This window comes from Drosophila simulans, chromosome 3L, assembly GCF_016746395.2.
Source record: "Drosophila simulans strain w501 chromosome 3L, Prin_Dsim_3.1, whole genome shotgun sequence".
NCBI classification, from domain to species: domain Eukaryota; kingdom Metazoa; phylum Arthropoda; class Insecta; order Diptera; family Drosophilidae; genus Drosophila; species Drosophila simulans.
The window spans coordinates 1,118,414-1,139,732 of NC_052522.2; positions in this window are offsets into that span (position 1 = coordinate 1,118,414).

Below are 21,319 nucleotides of genomic sequence, written 5' to 3' on the forward strand. Positions count from 1 at the left end.
TGGCAGGGGGAGTCGTGGAATTCGGAGGGAGTTGGCGGGGCGGGGGCATCGGGGACTCCAAGGAAAATGCACTTGCCCAATTGGGCAGCAGTGAGGTCATTATTGCAACTATTGAAATTATCCAGCTCGTGGGTGGCTCAACTCGAGCTGCATTTCTAAGCTCCACAATTTTATATGTACATGCAATTTCCGGCTGCGCTTTTTACGGCCCTGATTATGGCCAACTTTTTCTCCTCCTCTTCTGCTTCCTTCCTCTTTCTTGTACTACACGCAATTTAAAACTAAATGGGCGGGTGGAAATGGCCACGATGTTTTTGCAAATATTAAATGTTCCAGCCACAATGTTGCCGCGAGGAGCGCGGGGCTCAGAAACAATTTTAATTACATGGAACTCTGGGAATATGTTTATGTACATACATACATAGATGCCTGAATGTCAAACGTAGCATTGCTCAATGTTCGCGGCACTATCTGATTAATTTCGTATAATTTCCGATACTTTGCGACGTTGCTCGCTCTCGTATCAGCAAGCAATTAAAAACAAGTTTATTTTACAACAATAAAATGACTAATTATTATTATTATCATCAGCGGCGGCGGCGGCGGTGCGACGACGTCGACTGCCCTGCCTATCAATATCAGGGCGGCAAATAAAACTTAACATAAAATAGGTAAAAATCAAACGGCGGGTGGTTTGCCTGCTCGCTGCCTATCGAACTCAACAAGTTTCAATTATGTGCTTGAGACACAGCGCAAAAAACACAAATGGGGAAAAAACGACTGGAACACTTTCGTAAGAAGTGCTCACATCGCGTTGTTCTTGTAATAATTAATTGACTATTTGTTGCTGTTGTTCTGCACTTGAGTGTCGGCTCCTCAGGTGCAAACTGTTCGGTTGGAGGGGGTGGTGGAAGGGGGTGCTGCCCCCACGGAGCACGTTATATTATTAAATTGTAATTTTATTTATTTTAAGTGAAAGATATGATAACAGCACACACAGCGACAGCCGACAACTTTGTCCGTTGTTGATTGTTGATTGTAGCTTTGCCTTCACCGAGAAAAACATGGCATTTATATTTATTAATTGAGTCAATCCTTGAAATTCCTTAGCAAGGTGGTCACACTGCTTCCTTTAAAAGGTTCTTTTTACTATAACATTATTATACATTAATCCTAATCACTCAGTTCTCACAGTGCACCTGTCTATTACTGGGTGACGAGCCAAGGGGACTCCACTCAAACTACAGTTACCAACTAAATTGCAACATTTCTATAAAGCAGTCAAGTTTATGACACTAAACTAATGCAAAGGCGCATGCTAACTGTGTCCCCTCGATTCGCTTCGATCGGTTGTGTGCGCCAAACAAGTTGCTGTTTCTGCAACAATGTTGCACGAATCTAGAACACCGTCTGCAGTCGTATCTTGAACTTGTTCCAAGATGTTTTCAGCATTTCGGCGGATTATCTACGGCGAGAGAGATTAGCCAGGCATGGCCTAAGTGGTTGTAGAGGCGACTGTGAATGTGGGAATCAAATATGAGTAGTATCTCTAATGATTCAAGACTTTTCTTGCTTTTAAACATATGTAGCTAATACAGATTCTCATCTTTTTCACACAGTGCAGGTGGCTTGGCTGGTATATTCCTCTATATACCAGTTGATATGTCTTAATGCACCTTGGTAGGTAAAGTTGTGATTGGTGCTAGTTTCCCGATGAAATACTCTGCCATATATATGGTTTTAGAAATCCATTAATTAAATTATGTAGCGATTATTTCATGTTCGATTTGAAAACATCTCGCATTCCTGTCATTAGTTGACATTCCCCGTGTTTTCCTGATTCCTGTCACCAGCTTGCGGCTAAGAGTGTTACATTAACCCAAATGCGACTCCAGTTTCCAGCCGACAGTGCCCCCCGTGCCCCCAGGGAACCAGAAGCACGAGTGCGGAGCTGCCCGGCCCACACCGTTCCTCAATTAGTGGCATAATTCATGTTTCGCAGCTGCCAAGGCACGGGGCGAGTTGTTTACACTCGCCACATATTTTGTCATTTAATTAAAGGCCAATCAAAAATGCAGACGACTGCCAGTTGCAATATTCATGTGTCGCGTATAGTATGTATCTGGGTAAATGACGGGGCATAAACAAAACTTTGGACGCGTCTAAATTATTTCCGCTGCTCAGAGTCAACGATCTGCAATCGACCATCGACCATCGACGATCAGCGATCAGCGATCGACGATCCACAGACGATGTCTAGCGGTAAACTTCCTTATATAAATTTCAATAAAAAGCGTATTGACAGAGAAACTCACGCGACAAATAATGCGTAAAAATTATTGAATTGCAAATTGAAATAAAAAACGAGAATGCAAACGAGTGAGTTGGCGGACAAAAGAAATACCCTGTATATCTTAAGCTATCTGTATCTGATGAAGGCCTAGTTCACTTCGAATCCATCTCAAACTTTGTTCCTGATCTATTAGATTCGCAGTGATTCTACATTTTAATGAGATACATATTAAAGAGCTTACTTTCCTTTTGATTACTGATTTATCTGGCAAATATTATATATTGTACAATACAGGGTACTTACAGGGTACTGCCTGACGCAATCTTTTTGTCCGTAGATAACTGACGAAGTGTGGGGACAGAAGAGACGACTCCGGAGTTGTTTATGCATTTTGCCGGCAATTGGACTTGGAGTCTTCGACGGCCACGTCTCCGTCTTTCTTTCAGTGTCAGTCTCCGACTTCAAATCGTCTCTTTACCAGTCCGCATCCATATCCACATCCATATGCACATACTTGCGTCTCAGACATGCAACATTGTGTGGCAATGTGTGTGACAACGACTCTGGCGAACTGGTTTGCTGCAGCGTAATAAAATATTTTATTTAATGTTTAGTTTATTTTGTGCAGTCTTCAAATTTATGGGCTACAGTTTCGCCAGATCGGGGCAATGTCTTATGTGTATATAGTCAGTCTCGTCTCGGTTGCGCCCTTCCCCTGCGATTTGTTTGCTTTAAATCCGAATCTGAACTCTTGTGTTTGCTTTGGCTAAACACTGTAAAAATATCGGCGGGCACATCTGGGACTCGGATCACTTGATCTGCCAGCTATCGTCCATCGATCGAATCGACTCCACTCAACTCAACCCAACTCTCCTCTCCGGTCATTAAAATTGCAACGTGCTGTTTACTGTTGCTGCTGCTGCTGCTGCTGCGGAGTTGCAGTTGCTGCTGCCACATTTATTGCACTCCTTTGGATTTGTTGCTCGCTTTTATTAAATCAGCGCAGCAATTGCAATTTAATATTAAAAATAATAACAAACAGCAGCAGCAGCCGCTGCAGCCGCCTGCATTTTGCACTGCTCGTGTTGCATTCTTGCAGTTAATTATTTGAATGGGGAACAGAGACCAGAAAACCAGAGGCTGGCCAGAAAAATCGAAGGGGGTGCGGGGGTGCCGGGGGGCCAGTTGCTCTCTGCAGTTCCATTGAAAATGTTTTAATGCACGCTCCGCCGGTCAATGCATGTCAGTTGTTGCTGCTGCCGTTGTTGCATCTGCGTCTGATCTTGCAGCAACTTCCTATTTCTTCGCGGCAGCTTTTGCAAATGTAAACAAATTAATTAATTGCCTTAGTTGCGGTCTTCGGGCTCTCGATGTGATGGGATGTGATGTGTTCTGCTCAAGTAAATGCAATCGGAACAATGCCGGCTATTTAATATATATAATCAGAGCATGTGCATCTTTTATTAGCAGGGGCAAGATTTCTGCAACGCTCTTACTTTACTCGCTCACTCAAGTCTCAAGCAAGTTATTCATGATTTTAAAAAACTATTCTATTCCATTATTTAAGTACCGAATAGCAGGGAAATAGCTCCTCTCTGTGGGCAAATATCGGATTAGGGGAATGAATTAAATAATCAGCACTGCGCCAGGCATCACACATACGCCCCGTGCGCCGGTCGAAGAGGACGAAAGCAATCAAGTCTCGGGCTTGGAGCAGCACCCCTTTGCTTAGAATGGATACACATGCATATTCCAATCCCTGCCATCCTTCTGCCACATACTGCCACACTGCCACACCCCTTTCTGCTGGCCGCCCACGCGGTGCCTGCTCGTCGGAGATTGGCTACGTCAGCCAACCAAAAATCTTTACTGTTTCCGAAAAAGTTTCGCATTTTCGCACAAAAAGGCGCGGCATGGACTCTCGGACTCGCAAGGAGCAAGGAGAAGGTCCTGTTTGGCAGGCGGCAGGATGCAGGATGCGGAGCGAGAGAGCTGCAGCTGAATTTGAAATTCAAAAAGCCCACACTCCGCACTACAGACTCCACACTCTACACACTCCAATTCGGAGGCCGTCCGTCAATGTCCATGTCCTGCTGCTGGACATTGGCGAAAAATGCGTTAGCCAACGTTGCCGCTTGCCGGCTTCCTCGCCGAGGAAAAGTAGAAGGCAAAACTTTTCGGGCCTGGCAAATGAAATGAAAGCACCGCGCCACCCACCACCCCCCACCCCAACCCCAACGCTCCCCGCCGTCCAAAAAAAAGAAAGAGAGGGATGCCGAAAGCAGGGCTCGAAGAGTGAGAAGCAGCATCTAATGCGCAAGGATATTCGTAAAATGCAAATGTGCAGAAAACAAACACACGCACACTGCGCTCCTCTGTGCTATGCTCTGCTGTTCTGTTCTGTTTTGGACGCCGAAAACAGGACGAAGGACGAAGGACTTGCGCTGGACACTCCATCTTGCTGCAGATGAAGGTGGCCGAAAGTTGACGGTGGCGGTAATGGCATTTTGGGCCACGTTCGACGATTTCGGACACCCACGTCTCCTGGGCCCCTTTGCATGTGTGTGCGTGTGCATGTGTGTTGGTGCATCCTGTTGGACCTGCCGGTCCTGCGTGCCTATGTGTGTGCACTTCCGCCAAAGTCGCAAAATGGCGGCTTGAAAAATCGCCATCGCCATCGCCATTGCCACCCATCGCTGTCGTCATCAGGAAAAGTGGGAAAAGCAACTTTGGCAGGAGCAGCAGCAACAGCAGAAGCGGCCAAACAAAAGGCGGCGAATGAAATTTCGGGGCAAGCCTTTTCAAATAGCGCTCAAGCCACGCGTAGATGTAGATGGATTTTAGACGTGGCCATCTCTCATCCGTGTGTGTCCGCCGTTCGAGAGAGTGTGCGTGAGTGGACAAGATGGTGGACAATGGGCAGACAAGGCGAACAGTGGGCCTGATTTATGGAAGGCTCATGTGCGTTTGTTCAAATGCTATTAGTTGTGAACAATTATATCATTCTCTTAATCTTAATCTCTTATTCTCGTGGTCCCTTCTAATAATTGATCGAATTGGGGGTGTAGGTGCAGAAATTAAGCAAATTTTAAACTAATAGGAATTAGCAATGTGTTTTAATGACATTTCAGGAAATTTATGATACTTATAGGCTGTTGTAGTTTTATGGTATGAAAAGGACATTTAGGATTACAATAGTTTTGTCATCAAATTTCAGTACCTATTCAAACTGTTTAGGCTTCAGTATACAAACAGTATCTCTAGTTTTACTTAAACCAACTTAATTTATAATTGCAAATTGTTCACTTTTCCCCTGCTCTCGTCCCACTGTGCCTGTTTCTGGATCTTCCTGCTGGGTGGCTCCTCTCCTGGGCTTCTCCGTTCGATGCCTGTGTCGCTGTTTGGTCATCAGCGATGTTTGCTGCGCCGTTATTTTTGCTCCTGCTCCTGCGGCCACCCCTTGGCCACCCCGAACCACAGCCGATAGCGCCTCCTGTTTTGCTGCTCCTCATCCAAATTCTCATCCTGCATCTCCTCTGGCTCTTGGTTGTTGTTTTTCGCAGAATTTTCGTTTCCGTTTCCTGGACCAAACGAGCGTGCGTATGTGTGCTGTACGTGTGCGTGCGTGTTTGTGCAGCCGTCTAACCCCCGCCCCTAAACAGCCCCACCGCTCGGAAAAACCCTCGCATGCAGCAACGACCGAACATAGAGAAAACAAAAACAAAAATCTTTCAAAATGAGAAAACGGATGCCAGCTTGCACATTTGCACAACGGACCAACAGGCTCCTCAAACTGCCAGCTACTAGCTCCAACCAAACGCCACCGCCCCCCACCACCCACTCGCAACCCCCCTTGGCCCAAACCTTTGCGGATATGCGAGTGTTTTTGAGGCCTAAGCTCGATGCAGGGGCTCCGCTTGAGGGCGCCTCATCTGGACAAAGTCGCCGGACTTTTCCAGGGGCCCCAACCGTTATCGATGACGATGGCGATGACGACGTTGCCCCAAAGCTCCTCCCCACCAGCCACCACACCTGCACCACCTGCACCACCTCCACCACTTGCACCACCGACAAAACTAGTTGCCATGCATAAAATTTCGTTACCTCAATGCCGGAAATGACGGAGCCGAGGCCGGCAAACAAAACGAAATTTCCAGGATTGGGCACCGGGCCTTTGGATTCTCGATGCAGGACTCTGGTTTTTGGATTCTGGATCCTGGAGACGGAGTCCTCTGGTAAAGAATGATAATCAGTTGCGGAGCAGCTCAAAAGGGTTCATTCAACTCGGATCGTATGGCAATTGGTATTCGATGAGGCGAAAATTGGATGTACATGGACTAATTTAAAGTTACGAGTTTTAAGAGTTCTTCCAAAAACAGCAAACTTTTCAATACTTACTAGAAGAAAGATAATGTGTATCTGTTTGATCGAACAACCACAGCAGATTTTCATTTCATCGTAAATGTATAGTTCTAGCACTCGCACTTTCTGCTGGTGCGCTTCGTTACTAAGTCAACTTCACTTATATGCCAGAATTTTTGCAAGTGTACTAGAGAGCGGCTTGAACTTGCCGAAAATCCTGCGAGCCGCATGTGATATTAAAAGTCTGACCCGTTGGCCAATTATCAATACCGCAATGCATTGGCTGCGTTTTCCCACCACAGCTCGGCTTTCCCCCCTCACCCCGAATTTCCCATCCCGAAAACTAAGCCCGCAGTTGCATCTGTGGAGCGGACGAGAACTAGTGCTGGTTTCTGTTTTCTGTGCCTGGACCGCCTTTATACGCCTTCCTGCACTTAATTATTATCAGCAAATATGCAGCAGGCAGATCGACCCGATGCACCACCCAACGCCACCCAAACTCCATCCACCACCACCATGCACCATCCACCCACCCACCGGCCGCCCACTGGAAACCGATGCGAATGCCACGTTTGTCGCGCCTACGAGCGAAATTTTCTCTAAAACAAAATTAATTCCAATTTTTGTTTTTGTAGAAAATTTTGGCGTTGGCAAACATTACAACAAGGCAGGAGCCGTTGACGACGACGACCGCAACGCACAGCAACGTCAGTGACGTTGACTTTGCCGGCACTTCCATGGGGAGAGCCCCTATGAGCCCCTAGAACCCTCTCGGAAAGCCACCCCAATCCCCTAGTTCGCCCCCTGGAAGCTCTCCTAGTTCGTCTACGCTTACGCATATGCAATTTTCGCCTGCAGGCCTCCAAAGTGGGTGGCTGGGCGGGATTGGGCGGTTGGGTGGCTGTGTGGCTGGGCGGAAGGACCCTCCAATGCCAATACATATGCAACGGACCGAACCGAACTGAACCAAAAACCGGACCGGACCGGACCAAGCCGAAAAGTTTTCTAGGTGCAGCAGACACTTTGCATGCGTATTTTGCACGCATTCTAGAATTTCAATTAAAAATAAATCACAAAAACGTTGCCAGGGCCCCGGCCAGCATCCTGTCTACGCTGGGCTCTCCATGTGCGAGTGTGTGGAGCTGCACTTAAAAACAATAATAACAAAAATCAAATAACTATATGTGCTATTATTCAAGTTTTGAGAACATGGATCACATGCATATTGTGATTGTTGATCCTAAGGACTCGAAACTTAAATATGCATTAGGAAACGATTACCTACGTTTATACATTCTAATGTTTTATAAATAAGTTGGTGTACTTCAACAACTAGTCTAGAATTCCCATTTTCAAATATCAAATTAAGAGTGTTGTCTCACATTTTTCTTCGAGTGTAAGTGTGTATCTGGATTGTGTGCCGGTGCATTTGCATCTCGCGCTGCATCGTCGTCGCCATCGCCATCGTAGCTGTGTTAGAAAATGCATTTTGCACACGCATCCAATTTCTCTTCTGCAGGCCCTACGCAGCGGAGTCCTGCTGCACCACCCAACTGCACCACCCAACTGCACCACCCAGTCCTGCCCCACTCCACCAACAAAATGCAGTTGCAGTCGCCGTTTTGCAGCCATATCGATGACGCGCTGACTTTGGCCTCGACTGTTGATGCTCCACGTTTTGTCGAGTAGGTTGCCATGTGCACCACCCAACTTTTCTTTGCCACCAGCCATGTGCGCAAAAACAACAATGACCCGGCCAAAGTTGGCAGAAAACTTAATGTCCTCTCTCTCCATTATGGGCTGCCATATCCTATTCCTCTCTCTCTCTCTGTCCCGCTGCGGATAAAGAATGGGGATTGTGCCACCCACAATGGTCAATTATATGGGAGATTCTACCCGACAGCCGATTTCTGCGGATTTATAAACTCTGCCTTGAAAACGTACATCTTAAGTCGAATTGTTTGTAAGAAGTATATATCAAAATATGGTTTAAAAGAGATCCTTTCAACTAGGCACGTTCTAATTCATCAAATAGTTAGGCATCTTAAGGATAATGGCTGTTACAATTACCACCATTGGCTTGACTTTATAGTCGCTTCTATTGCCGGTTCTAAATCGATACTCCAAACCCCTGTAAATAATGAATTCGAAATCGTTTTTGTTGAATTGAAAATCCTTTTCGTTGGCGCGCAGTGATCTCCTGCTCCTGCTCCTTCTCGTTTCTCCGGCTTCCAGGACATCGGGTGCTTCGGGAAGAGGAATTGGAGCCCATAACTGCGGCAAACATCTACAGATACAAATGGCCAGGAGAGGCCTACAAAGCGAGGAAATCATGTATAATGGCCAAAACATACAAATACGCACACGCATACCTATGTGGATTCGAGGCGCACACAGGCGCACGTATATACATACATACATGTATAATACTCCGAGTTGCGTGCCCCACCCGGAGCCATCAAGCCCCTTTCCCCGCTCCACCCTGCCACGCCGCTCCACTATTTTATGTGTCCATTGCGCCTCGGCACCGAAAATGCAGCAAATGCCACATAAGTGCCCCTCGCCAATGCCCCATTGACAGCAGCGGGGGGTGGGGTGGTGCAAGTGGGCGCCGGGTGGTGGGTGGCTGCATTAGAGTCGCGCTTGTGGGTGGTGCGGGTGCTGGCTTGGGCGGTTTGGGTGGTTGTGTGTGCGTGGCGAAAATTCGTTGCCACGATTTGCCTATAATTATGTGTGTTATATAACAAACTGCATTCTGCCGAAATACTCGGCATTGCATTTTGGGTGGCTTTGCAGCAGGAGGGGGGAGGGGGTGGTGCAGCGTTGGGTGGGTGGTGCTGGACGTCGGGGTGGCTGGCCGTTCGGCCCGTTTGCCTGCATGAATATTCAATAGCTCGAATATCGCATACGCCCGCCGCCGTTCGCTGCCAGCGAAATAGTTGATAATAATTATTTAATTTCATAATGCATTGCCGGACTAAATTGTACCCCTCGATGCTCGCAAACCGAACTCGATTCGATTCCCTGTAATTGCAAACGTCAGCTCGGCATCAACTTTCTTAATGGGCGATGATTTCTGCCCGATTCTTGATTCTCGATTCCCGATTCTCGAATCTGGATTCTTGTTTCTGGACTCGCGCGATTCTCAGTGAGAACTCGGGCAACTGGACTGCGAATCGATCGATGGCCGGCTACTGTTTAATTTGATTCGTTTTTTGCCCAAGCTGAGCTCGCATTACTGTAATTACGCACAGAGGCAACAAAAAATACAAAATAATTCCGAGGAAACTCATAAAAAGAACCAAAACGAAGTCATTACAGTCACACATTCACACACAAAGTAAGGAAATGAGGGATCTGCGCATGCAAAGTGAGGCAAATTATGGAGAGAAATGCGAAAAATGTGCGATTTGAATAATGGCATTGGCAATAAATGATTGAGAATGGTCCTAAGTTTTTTATCCCCCTCCCAAGTGCTCTAAATTGTATTTAATTGGATCTTTCTTGCATTGTGTAATTGCTCCATAATCTGCCAAAGTGTATGAACTTCAATAAAAATGCTCACACCAAAGGACAAGAAAGGATATTCGCTGATCTTACAGTTACTTTAATTGCGAACTTAAAATAATCTACCCACTTAAATATTCTTAAATTTTTTCTTGCCTTTTCCAGCTGCCCGCAGACACATTTTTTGCTTACTTACAGATAATAATTATTTTAATCTCCGCCAACATAATTATTTAATAATCCCCTCACACGCCGATTACACGAGGCCTTCAAAATCATAGCTTTTGAGTGCTCCTTTTTCGGAGTTTCTGCAATTTAAATCTACTGCTAGTCGAATAAGAAACTCCATGGCAATTGCGGCTAATGCGGCATGCAAAACAGTAGCAGTTTTCAAGATAACTCACGAGTCTTTCGGATGAGTTTGACTTTTGCAGGAAGCGGGGAAGGGGCAACTCTGCAACTCAGCAACTCACAGACTCGCATGCACAAATATATATTTTCATAAAAGTTATTTTTTCTGATACCCTGACACGGGGTATGTTGGTCTGGGCCAAAACGAAGTGTCAATGATATGGAATTAGGCCATGCGAGCTCTTTGATCTTCAGGTATCAATGTTATTAGACATCAATTGATGATTTGCTCGCACGAATTGCATTTAAGCATTTGAACTTTGAATATTTACTAGGGTATTTGCGTGGAGCCTTCTTCGGGAGCCGGCCTTTTGTTTTATTTTCCTTTGACTCCGCTTTCGTCTTCGTTTTTTGTTAAGCTGCAAATCGCGGCAATCGTTAAGATCACGAAAAACAATTCAAAATTAATGGTAATAAGCAGTTTGCCAGGCGAAGGCCTCGGCAGCGGACTCTTCCAGCGAAATTACTGCGTACAACAGAAGCCGTCTGGCAAGGGGGCCGCTCCTCGGGTTCCTCGTGTTCCTTGGGTTCCTCGGACTCCTCGATCTCCTCGGACTCCTCGATCTCCTCGGTGGCCCCTGTGCCTCGCAGAGAGGAAACCAAACAGTAGTCCCAGTCTGGGATGTTGGGGCGTTCCACTCGCCGGCCTGGGACTCGAAACCCTCGGATGCCCCATGTCCGATGCCAGATTCTCGGATCGTTGATCGATGGATGCTGCTGGCGTCTTTTCGTTTTTGTTAGAGCAGCAGAAAGCAGAAAGCTGGGGGAGCCACAGGAGCAGCAATCATACGATATTTTCAGCATCGAAATTATTATAATATATTATTATTAACGGCTGCCGTGTTTTTGCCAGCCCGGTTGTTCTAATTGTTGGCTAGTTAGGCGCACATAAGGAGGCAGGTCTCTGAACCCACCGCATGGGATCTCCACAGTATAAGCTCGGCTTTTAAATTACTTCTGGCTGGGATAAAAGTGGGTCTCAAAAGCCTGTTTCCTTACTTTGTAAGGCTGCTACTGCAACTTGAAATTAAGTTAATAAAACTATTTTGAGGCAAGCTGAGTGAGGCACCCAAGGGAGTGGGAGAGACGCCGTCTCCATGTGAAACTGGCATATTTGTTTTCCCTGATGGGCGTTTTGAATAAATGAATTTGCAGCGACAAAGCTCTTGCGCTAAAAGCCTGACGTGAAGGAGTCGCCAAGTAAAGAGCAGCTGCCACAAAAATATATGTGGAAAAGTGGGAAAAAACAGTGGCACCAGAAAAGGACGCTGCTGCCAGCTCGTGTGTTATTTTTTCCAGCTCTCCTTTTCCCACATGCCGGCGTGTCCAGTGCCTAGTGCCCAGTGTCCAGTGTCCAATGTCCAGGGCACTCGAAGGGTGGACAGACACGCACTAGAATCGCCCCAAGGCCCGGTCACTACTCTACACCAATCGAAGCTCGCCGCCATGATGGCCCAAGCCCGAACCCATACCCAAACCCACTCCCATTCCGCTTCTTGGCCAGCAGCTCCTATGTTTGCCTTGTCCTTGCATTTTCTTTTTGTATACATTTTTTAGTTGGCACACGTTTTTGTTTTATTCGCTACCGTGGAGGAGGTCCGACGCATGCCTGGACCTCTATTGGCGGCCCAACCCCGGCTTTATATCAATGTCTGAGCTGCCATGTTGTAAGTTATGCTGGAAAAGGAAAAAAGCGATGGCAAGCCAAAGAAATACATGGAGGAGGCCTAGAAAATTGTTTTCGGCCCTCTGTGTGCGAACGCATCAAGGCAAATTCCCATTGAAAGCTGCAGCGTTCCGTGAAATGCTTTACGGCTTTCCCACATCCACATCCACATCCACTTCCGCATCCGCATCCCCTGCCCGGGATTCGGACTGCTCCTCGAGCGCATTTGTGACACCTCTGCAAAGAGAGCAGCTACGGCAGCCGGGGCAAATGGATTTTTATGGATTGACATGGGACCAGGCCAAGGTAATTGGGTGCACTCCGCCGGCTGACCCGCACCCAAGCTCCCAGTCTCAAGCTTTCTAGACCACTTTCTGCAAGTCCACACTGAGGTGAACTTTCTTGTGATTGGAAGTAATTAAAAGTTGGTTTCTATTCAATTCTATTCTATTCTATTGTAATGTAATGACTATTGAATATGTTGATATGTAACTGAGTAGTTTATCACCCATCTTTCTGTTGCTGAAGCTAGATTTCTTTCAGTGCATGCTCTAAGCATGGATGGGTAAAAGCCTACTTAATTGCACCCTCTTCTTCCAAGGGAGACGGTTCAGGGGATGGATGCCATGTAAAGTGCTGGCCAAAGGCGCTGCTAATATGATATTACCCGGGAAGATGGGGAACGCATTTAATTGCAGCTCACACGATGCATTTTTTGCGTTTTTCACCTAGCCCCTAGCCCCGAAAAAAGCCTCTCAAAAAGCCCAAAAGGTGCACTGTAATGGACAGGCTTAAAACTAAAAACTAGTTTGCGAGGTTATTAAGTTATTGCACAAAGCCAAGTGAAACGAGTAATAACGCTGAAAGTGCTGCCGAAAAATTAAAATTTATTGGAAGAATAATGAGTCTGTTTTTTAGGAGATATACCTCTTTGAAGTACTTATCAAGTACCTTGTCAAGCTATTAAATATTTATGTTTTAACAAGGTTCACAAAATGGGCATTAATGTTTAACAACTTATAGGTATGGGTAATAAAATATGTATCCCATTAAACATCATAATCAAACGTTGCGAAGTTAATTAAGTTCATGTATTAATATTTTCAAGGTGGTTAAGGAAATTACCCAGTTATGAGGCATCTACTATTTCATTTTGGGAAACCCAAATATTTGGAAAATATTCTATTTATGCGCTTTGGAGAAGTGGATACATCAGAAGCCTCTTATTGCACATTCGATCATCCTGCGAGCATCTTTGCCACATATTTCAGCTTATCGGAATCATGAAATATGGAAAAAACCAAGACATATGGCAAACATGGATGCCAAATGAAAGCAAATCCCCACCAGGGTTGGTTGGTCGGGGGGTGGGGTTTTGGAAAAAGACGGTCCAATGAACGTGACGAACAGGCAACTAAAACAATTGGCAAAGGAAGAGAAATGCTAACTAAAGCTGGGAATTTATATATGCGCTCGTATATAGCGAGACGTGTCCGCCTCACTGCTTAAATTTACTTAGAGTTATTTATGCAAAAAATGGAACGGGGAGAAAGGATCAAAAAAATCCGAGGGCATCCATTGGAGTCTGGTCAGGTGCAAGATATATTGTAATTACTTGCAGTGCTCAATGAAATTTATGCAAAGCCAAATCAATTTCAATAACAAAAAACCTCGTGCTGGCTATTCCTGGTCCAATCCCAGTTCTAATTAGACAACGCCCCATCAAGGATGTGCCTGATGTATTCCTCTCGGTCCAAGTGGGTGGGGCGCGTAATGCATCAATGCTTTTTGTGGGTGGCCAAGGAAAAGGAGGTGGCAGATCCTTTGGCTGCCTGCGCAGAAAAGTGCGCCGTCTTTTTCGCACGTCCTCGCAGTTGACTGGCCAGCTGCATGTTCCAACTCAACCACCCACCCCACCCCCGCCCGTGTTCCGGCCCGGGGTTTTCCGGACTCTGGTCGGCAATTTAGTTTCGTGGTTTCCGTCAACTTCTTCTTTGCTGTACATAGGCCTCGGACCCACTCCCTCTTTTGCCATCCTCTCCGGAGGCTCCATCTTGTCAAATGCGGGCCGCCTTTGCCGGCGCCGAAAGTTTCGAGAGCCACGCCTAACGCGTACATACATTACCCCCCAGGATGCCCCCTAGGAAAGCCCCTCGAATTTTCGCCCGGACAACAAGCAGATGCACCCACTCCTCCTTGCATTTTCCTGCAATTTTCGTTTGGCCAAAAATGCATTTTGCTCCAGCCTGCAGACGCATAGACTAAGGGCGAATATTTCAAAGCCAGGACTCGTTTATCCTGGATGCCCGTCCAATGCCCGGTCCCTGTGCCTATGTAGCATCGACTGGACCCTGTTCCTGGTTACGTTTCTAATTAAATTTTATTTTATGCCACCATTTCGGCGCCTTCCACCCGTCTGAAAATTTATAGCACTGCACTTGGCTGCGCTTCCCTCCGACACTCGAGCTCCTACTTCCTGGCACCGAAATCCTAGTGCCGAGTGCCTGGTGCCGAGTTGTCCTCCTCGATTTTCGGGGCATAGGACATTCCCTTTTAGTTAAGAACGCGTTCGGTGTGCGAAATTTCGCCTGATTGCTCTTTGATGAAAACTCAATTATTGCCCGTAGTGCGTAGGACATGCGATTCTGGCTCCATTTCTCCTCCGGTCCGGTCCGGTCCGTTCCTCCAGTCCTCTCCGGTTTGGCAATGTCCTGGCTTAAGTAACGCTAGTCTGCCGCATCCTGCTTTGAATCTGGTCCTCGTTTGGGCCCACGTCCTGCCTGCTCCCGCTCCTGCTCCTCCTGCTAATTGAAACGCAGCCGAATCTGATGCATCTGACGCCACCCGTCATCGATCAGGGAACTAATGACAGGAGAAGCCATATGAGTAGGGCAGTCATACCATTGCTATTAATAATTTTGAAATTGAAATGAATTTAAGTACCTCAAAATAATAAATATATTATTGATATATTAATAAATTATTAATATATAGATTTATGCAAATATTTATTAGTTTTTTAAATATTATTTATTTGAAATTTTATATAATTATATCTCCTGACATGACCTCGACTGTAAGTGACACGTATGTGGTGAGGGGTCCTGGGTGCTTGTCTCCTAGTTAGCATTGTAATCTTATGCGAGCTGCAGAGCCAGCGGCTTTTGGCATATCCTTAATGAGTCTAAGGTGATATGACGAATGAATGATTGATTTTTTCCTCTGCGAATCCGTTGGTCGTTTTCTAGGCTCAGTTTTCGCTTTCCCCGCCCGGCGAATGCCACCACCCACTGGCTTTTCCTTTCCCCGATTTCTTTTGCCATACATTTCGATTTGCCCCCCACACACACACACGGAATCGCACGGGGAGATGATTGCAGTGGATACATGGGGAGAACTGGCCAGCATCATCAGCGCCGCCATGTTCGTTTTTAGTTTGCTTTCCCCTTGGACTTTTCCCGATTTTCCCCCGCAGTCCCTCGCCAGTCCGCCCCCAAAGTTCGAGGCTCCAGGATCCCGGCTCCTTTGCTCCTCTCTTTCGCCCATACATAGTTTTCTCTATTGAACATTTTACATATTAGAAATTTCGCAAATGGGCGAGTATGCCTATGCCCCCGTGTTTTTCACCATACTCCACCGCCCGTCTGCCTTTTGCATGCAAAAAGTTATGTGCCCACCAGGACAAGGGCAGGGGTGTGGTCCAGAGGGGGTTTGTAACGCACACGCATCCGAGTTTAAATTTCGGCGTCGTCATAGCCGACGAGCCGCAGCCGGAGTACGGAGTACGGAGTCCAGAGCACCGTAGTTTCGAGTCCGGAGTTTGGGCCCATAGAAATAGGAACACAGGGCCCAACGTCATTTCTATTTCTCTGTCGTGGCCAGCGTCGTCAGCAGTGGCCTGAACCACCCAGACACCCAGCCACTCGCCCACTGGACCACCCACCACCCACTGGCCACCACCCACTTTTCCCTTTTGCCTGGCGCTGCGTTATTGTTGTTTTTGTCGTGGGCATCGGTGCGGCTTTTGATGCTCCAGTGTGTGTGTGTGTGCGGTATGTGTTTGACTGCTGCATTTCGCAGCGACTGAGAAGCACAGGACCTGCTCCCATACCCATGCCCAAGCCCGATCCTCCCCTGCCACTCACGCTTGAGGAACCGCAGCAGGAACAGCAGCACCCACGCCCAGTCATTCCATTTATGCGTGGTATATTGATAAAAGGCACTGAGAATAAAAGCGGAGCTTGAAATATATATATGATATAATTAGAAGGTTTATATTACTAGATAGTCCACATACTGAATATTCATATGACTGCTGTCTCAAGTAATTATAAAAATTTAATACATTGTAATACATTTTATTTATAATTATCATGGTGTATAATAGCGAACTAACCTTATAAGTTGTGAGACAAAACGGCTAATGTGTTGAACGTAACCGATGGTAATTATTTTAATAACCATTTATTTAATTGTTGCAATTTCGCTCGGCATTAGATAAACAATTGCATTCATTTTTTATATAAAGCAATAAACGGAATGGGCTAATTTCATTCCATGCCGGTTCTCTTGGGCCTAATTATTATTTATGACTGTTTATTTAATGGCCATCAATTTCTGCCAGTGCAACGCAGCAAAAGGCAACAAAAAAGCAGTCGCCAGTGTCGCCAATCGTCGTCGTCGCCGCTCCTCCTCCTTCGCCTTTCCTTTCTTCCGACGACGGTCCTCCGGATTCTGGGCCCTGGATTCAGGATTCTGCTGCTGCTCGCACTTTTGGCTAAGCCATCGCCGTCGTTTGATGCGGCACCCACACATGTGCGAATACATAGAATCACGGCCTAAACAACGACGAGGACGCAGCGAGGACCTCCTCGTCCAGTGAATCCACCACATCCTGGCCATCCAGCCCCCTCCGCCGAATCTTGCCCGTGCTGGAGCTCCGGCCATTGTATGCATGCATATTAAATTCAATCGAATGTATTCTCTCCACTCGATGCGATGCGGCGCTCCTTCCTCGAGCTTCCTCCTTTTTTCCAGGACAGCGCTCCACTCGGCGTATACGTAACGTAGCGATACCGAGCCGAACGAAAGCAAACGTTACGTATCCGTCGCACATTCGTTAGGAATAGGAATAGGAATATAGGAATAGGCGGAGTTATCAACGTTTTCAAGTTATAATAAAAATGCAACACATTTTACAGACATGCCACTATGTATACGATGTGTGAGTGTGTGTGGAGGATGGAATATGGTGTGTGGTGTGTGGTGTGTGGTGTATGGTGTGCATACATACATATCTGGGTATCCTTCTATTCCCCGAGACCCCCTCTCCGCTGGTCGCTGCCTTTGCTCTGGCTACTTTCCATAGATTTTTTCCTTCGTTATTGGTTTCGAGTGGCGCAACATATTCTTTTTTTTTTTTGTCATTCTGCATGTTGTATATACAACAGACTTGGTTTTATTTTTGTTCCATTTTTATTCAGCGTTCTTGTTGTTGTTTTTGGAGCGATTTTTATTATTTTTCAATGCTCAAAACTCGACGTCGCATAAAACTTGTGTTTTTGCTGCTGCAGGATACCCCGACCCCGTCCTGGAAAACCCTTTGCCAAGGACCAACGTCCGCTGCTCGTTACAGAGTTTCCATTTCGCGCTGAGAGCGAGACATTTTGCTAATGCATTGATTAAAATTGAATTTTTAATTAAAATATTGCAGCTGGGTGGGGGGACTCCTGAGTGCCGAGTCCTGTGTGCACATAAGTTTTTGTTTGATTTGTGCACTTGTATTTTTTGCCATGCTTTTTTTAAGCAGCTCGGAGGATTAGTTTAAAGCTCGCCAGCACAAGAGCAAGACATCTGGAAATTTAAAGCGTGCCAGAAAGATTTATGCTGGGCATTTCACTTTCGATCTGCCATCTCAGTCCAAATAAATCACAAGCAATTATGCAAGCCAAGCATCCTTGAGGAATTTTCACACTTTCACACGTCGCCACAAAGCCAAGTCGAGCAATCCAATCCCAGGCGTGCCATCTCCAGACTTTGTCTGTCCCCGTGTCCTCCGTCCAGACTCGGGTGTCCAGTGTCCAGTGGCCAGTGTCCTGTGTCCGATGACCAGAAAGCCAAAGCCACAAGTGTATTATACCAGCATAAATCTCTCAATTGCTTTCTTATGCAGTTCGAGGAAAATGCATGTTTACACAAAATATTTTCTTTGCATTTATTCGGCCTGAAAAATGTTGGTGTTTTCGTAGGCCGAGGGACGCACACGCAAGAAGGGCGAAAAGGTGGACAATGGCCAGCATAAGTGAGCTAATAAATGTACAGAAAATTTCGACAGCAAACATTTACTTAAGCAAACGGCAATCGAGAATGGAAAAGGGGCGCAGAGGAAAGTTGAGACGCTCAACAGAAGTGAATGAGTAAGTGCCTCCACACTGGAAAATACAATCGTAGAAATGTCGAAAGGTCTCAGTACCTGCCACTAGGAATAAGTCATAGCAAAATTCTGACGAAAACCTAACAGTTCCGAGGAGTATATCTCTTACTTCTTATCATCACCAATTACAAGTTATCAGAAGTATTATTGGTATATTTTTCTCTGTGTACTTGTACAAGTAGTATGTGTGTTTCTCGTGTGTGTGTGTGTGAGTGGTGTCAAGCCACAAACACCTTTTGCGTAAAATAAAGCAATCAAGCAAATAATGTTGCCACATTACACTATCAACAGCTTCCTGCTTCCTTGACACAAACCCCCCGCACACACACACACACACATACGCACTCAAGGAGTGTGGGAAGTGGGGGGGAAAGGAGAAAGTAGCCACTCACAAGCTGGGGAAATTCTTTAATGGCTCACACAGACACACGCACTCAGGCATTCAGGACAAAATGGCTCTGCAGACTAAAGTAAAATTGAAACAACCTTGAGGAATGCCGGAACAAACACACACACACACACACAGGCTCCGGCAAACACCCACAAACACACACACACACAGAAAGAGACACAGACACAGTTGCAGACTGAGAGGCAAAAGTGTCTGGCAAAATGTCTCGACTCCTGAATTCCCCCAAAGCCCCACTCCTTTCCTTTTCCTGCCACTGTGACCGACTCAGTGGAAGTCAAGGCTTTGAGCCAACGACGACAAGGTTGTCCTTGTTGAGTAGCAGGATAAGGAGGAGTCCTGCCCCTCAGCCATGTCCCCCACCTCCAGCTCCCCATCCTGCGCATCCCCATGCACTTGCACTTTCGCTTTTGGCCTGGCCAAAACTGCACATGCTACTACTGCTGCTGTGCCATATTTAACAAATTATCTGTAATTTCTCGAGAGCAGGCAACACCAACTTGGGGCTGCAAGCCGACTCAACTCAACTCCACTCCACTCCACTTCACTCCACTCCCATTCAGTTAAGTTTGGCTGCGCTCCACTACATCTTCCCGCAGAGCGTGGGCCAATTGCCAGGTCACAGGCAATTAACCCATTGGGATTAGGTAAAAGCCTAGTAAGATTAATCGCAAGCTAGAGCGGGATCTATAGTATCATCTTAGCTGATATAGGTTACCTATTAGTTCACTTTCCATACAGGCCAAGAAACAATATTATTTCCCCCAAAAAAACATGGCGTTTGGGTCACAAGCTCCAGCAAAATCCAGAACCTCAACGGGTTAAGGCGGCGCCAAACCACTTGTCAAGATGGCTAACGGCAGAGTGGCTGCTAACTGTTGCAGGGAGTCAAGTGGGCGCGGGGCTCCGAAAGGAAAGGCAAGGCGAGGAATGGAAAGGCAGCCAGCAACCGGCAAACCAACCAGCCAGGATTTTGGGCTACAAGCAGCCGCAAATGCTTAACTTCAGACACAACCAGTGGAAAGCGGGATGGGGAGGGGCGGTGAGGAGCTGGGGATCAAGGACGAGAACGAGGACGAGGGCGAGGAATAGAAGCAAGACAGACAGCAGGCGGCAACCACAGGCGAATTGCTGGCAAGGACGAAGCGAAGGCAGCTGCCGTGGCTGGAAGGAAGTTGTTTGTGGCTCGCATTCAAGGCTGTCCGAGAACGAGGACGAGAATGAGATGGAGACCCAGAACGAGGCGAGGCGAGACGAGACGAGACTCGACCCTTTGGCTCTCCTGTTGCTCCTCTGCTCGTCTGCTCCTCTGCAGCCTCTGTGGCCCCGCCCACTGGGCGACCACCAAGTGGGATTGTGTGGGTGTCTCACAAGATGAAAGCCACTTGCCATTCAGGACCAGTCGAGCGGCTGCCTTCCTCGTTGGCTCCGCCACACTGGCAGAAAAAGTGGTACCTAAAGGTATTTCATTTGACTGTCGTTGGTATTCCATGTTGGTGTAGTTCCTCTGGCATGATCAATTTTGGAGTAGCTTACATGGATTATATCCATGAAATCACTTATTCAAACCTAGTTCGAATTTCTTGCAGTGTCGGCTTTGCTTGCTGCCCAAAGGGTGGCCAGGAACAGAAGCAACAACGGCAACTGCTCCGGAATGACCTTGAGCATTACCACTGTAGTGTATTGTAGCTTGTCCCCGCTGCGGACAGAGTTTGGGAGCCCTTCTCCGGCTTTGGCCTCTCCCGTTTATCTGCAGTCCGCTTTTAAGGATACCCGGGATGCTCGGCATGTTTCCGGGGCAGCGAAGGAGCGGGAGGCGAGGAGCAAGGACCAAAGTCATGAGTCCTGCGAGCAGACCGAGTTTTGCATCAAGTGCAAAGTGATGTGTTAAGCTGTTAAGTGCCAAAGTAATTGTTTTCTTTCACCGACAACAGCAGCAACAACAAAGGGCGGCCATGACGTCGCTTTCACTTGCCACTTGACCTTGAAAGCCGCCTGGGTGTGAGTGGTCACGGTGTGCGTGCATGTGTGTGTGTGTGTGTGTGAAGGGGATGAAGACGGCATTGTTGCGGAGTCGTTCGGCCCCAAGTTGCACTTGCTTCGAGGGGCATTAAGTGAATTATGTCTTCGGAATTGGGGCCATCAGTTGGCCGACGAGGAAGTGCATGCGCCAGAAGGAAGGGGGTAAGGTCGATTTAAATGCCCCAAAGTGCTGGCGAAGTCTTTCGCTTTCATTTC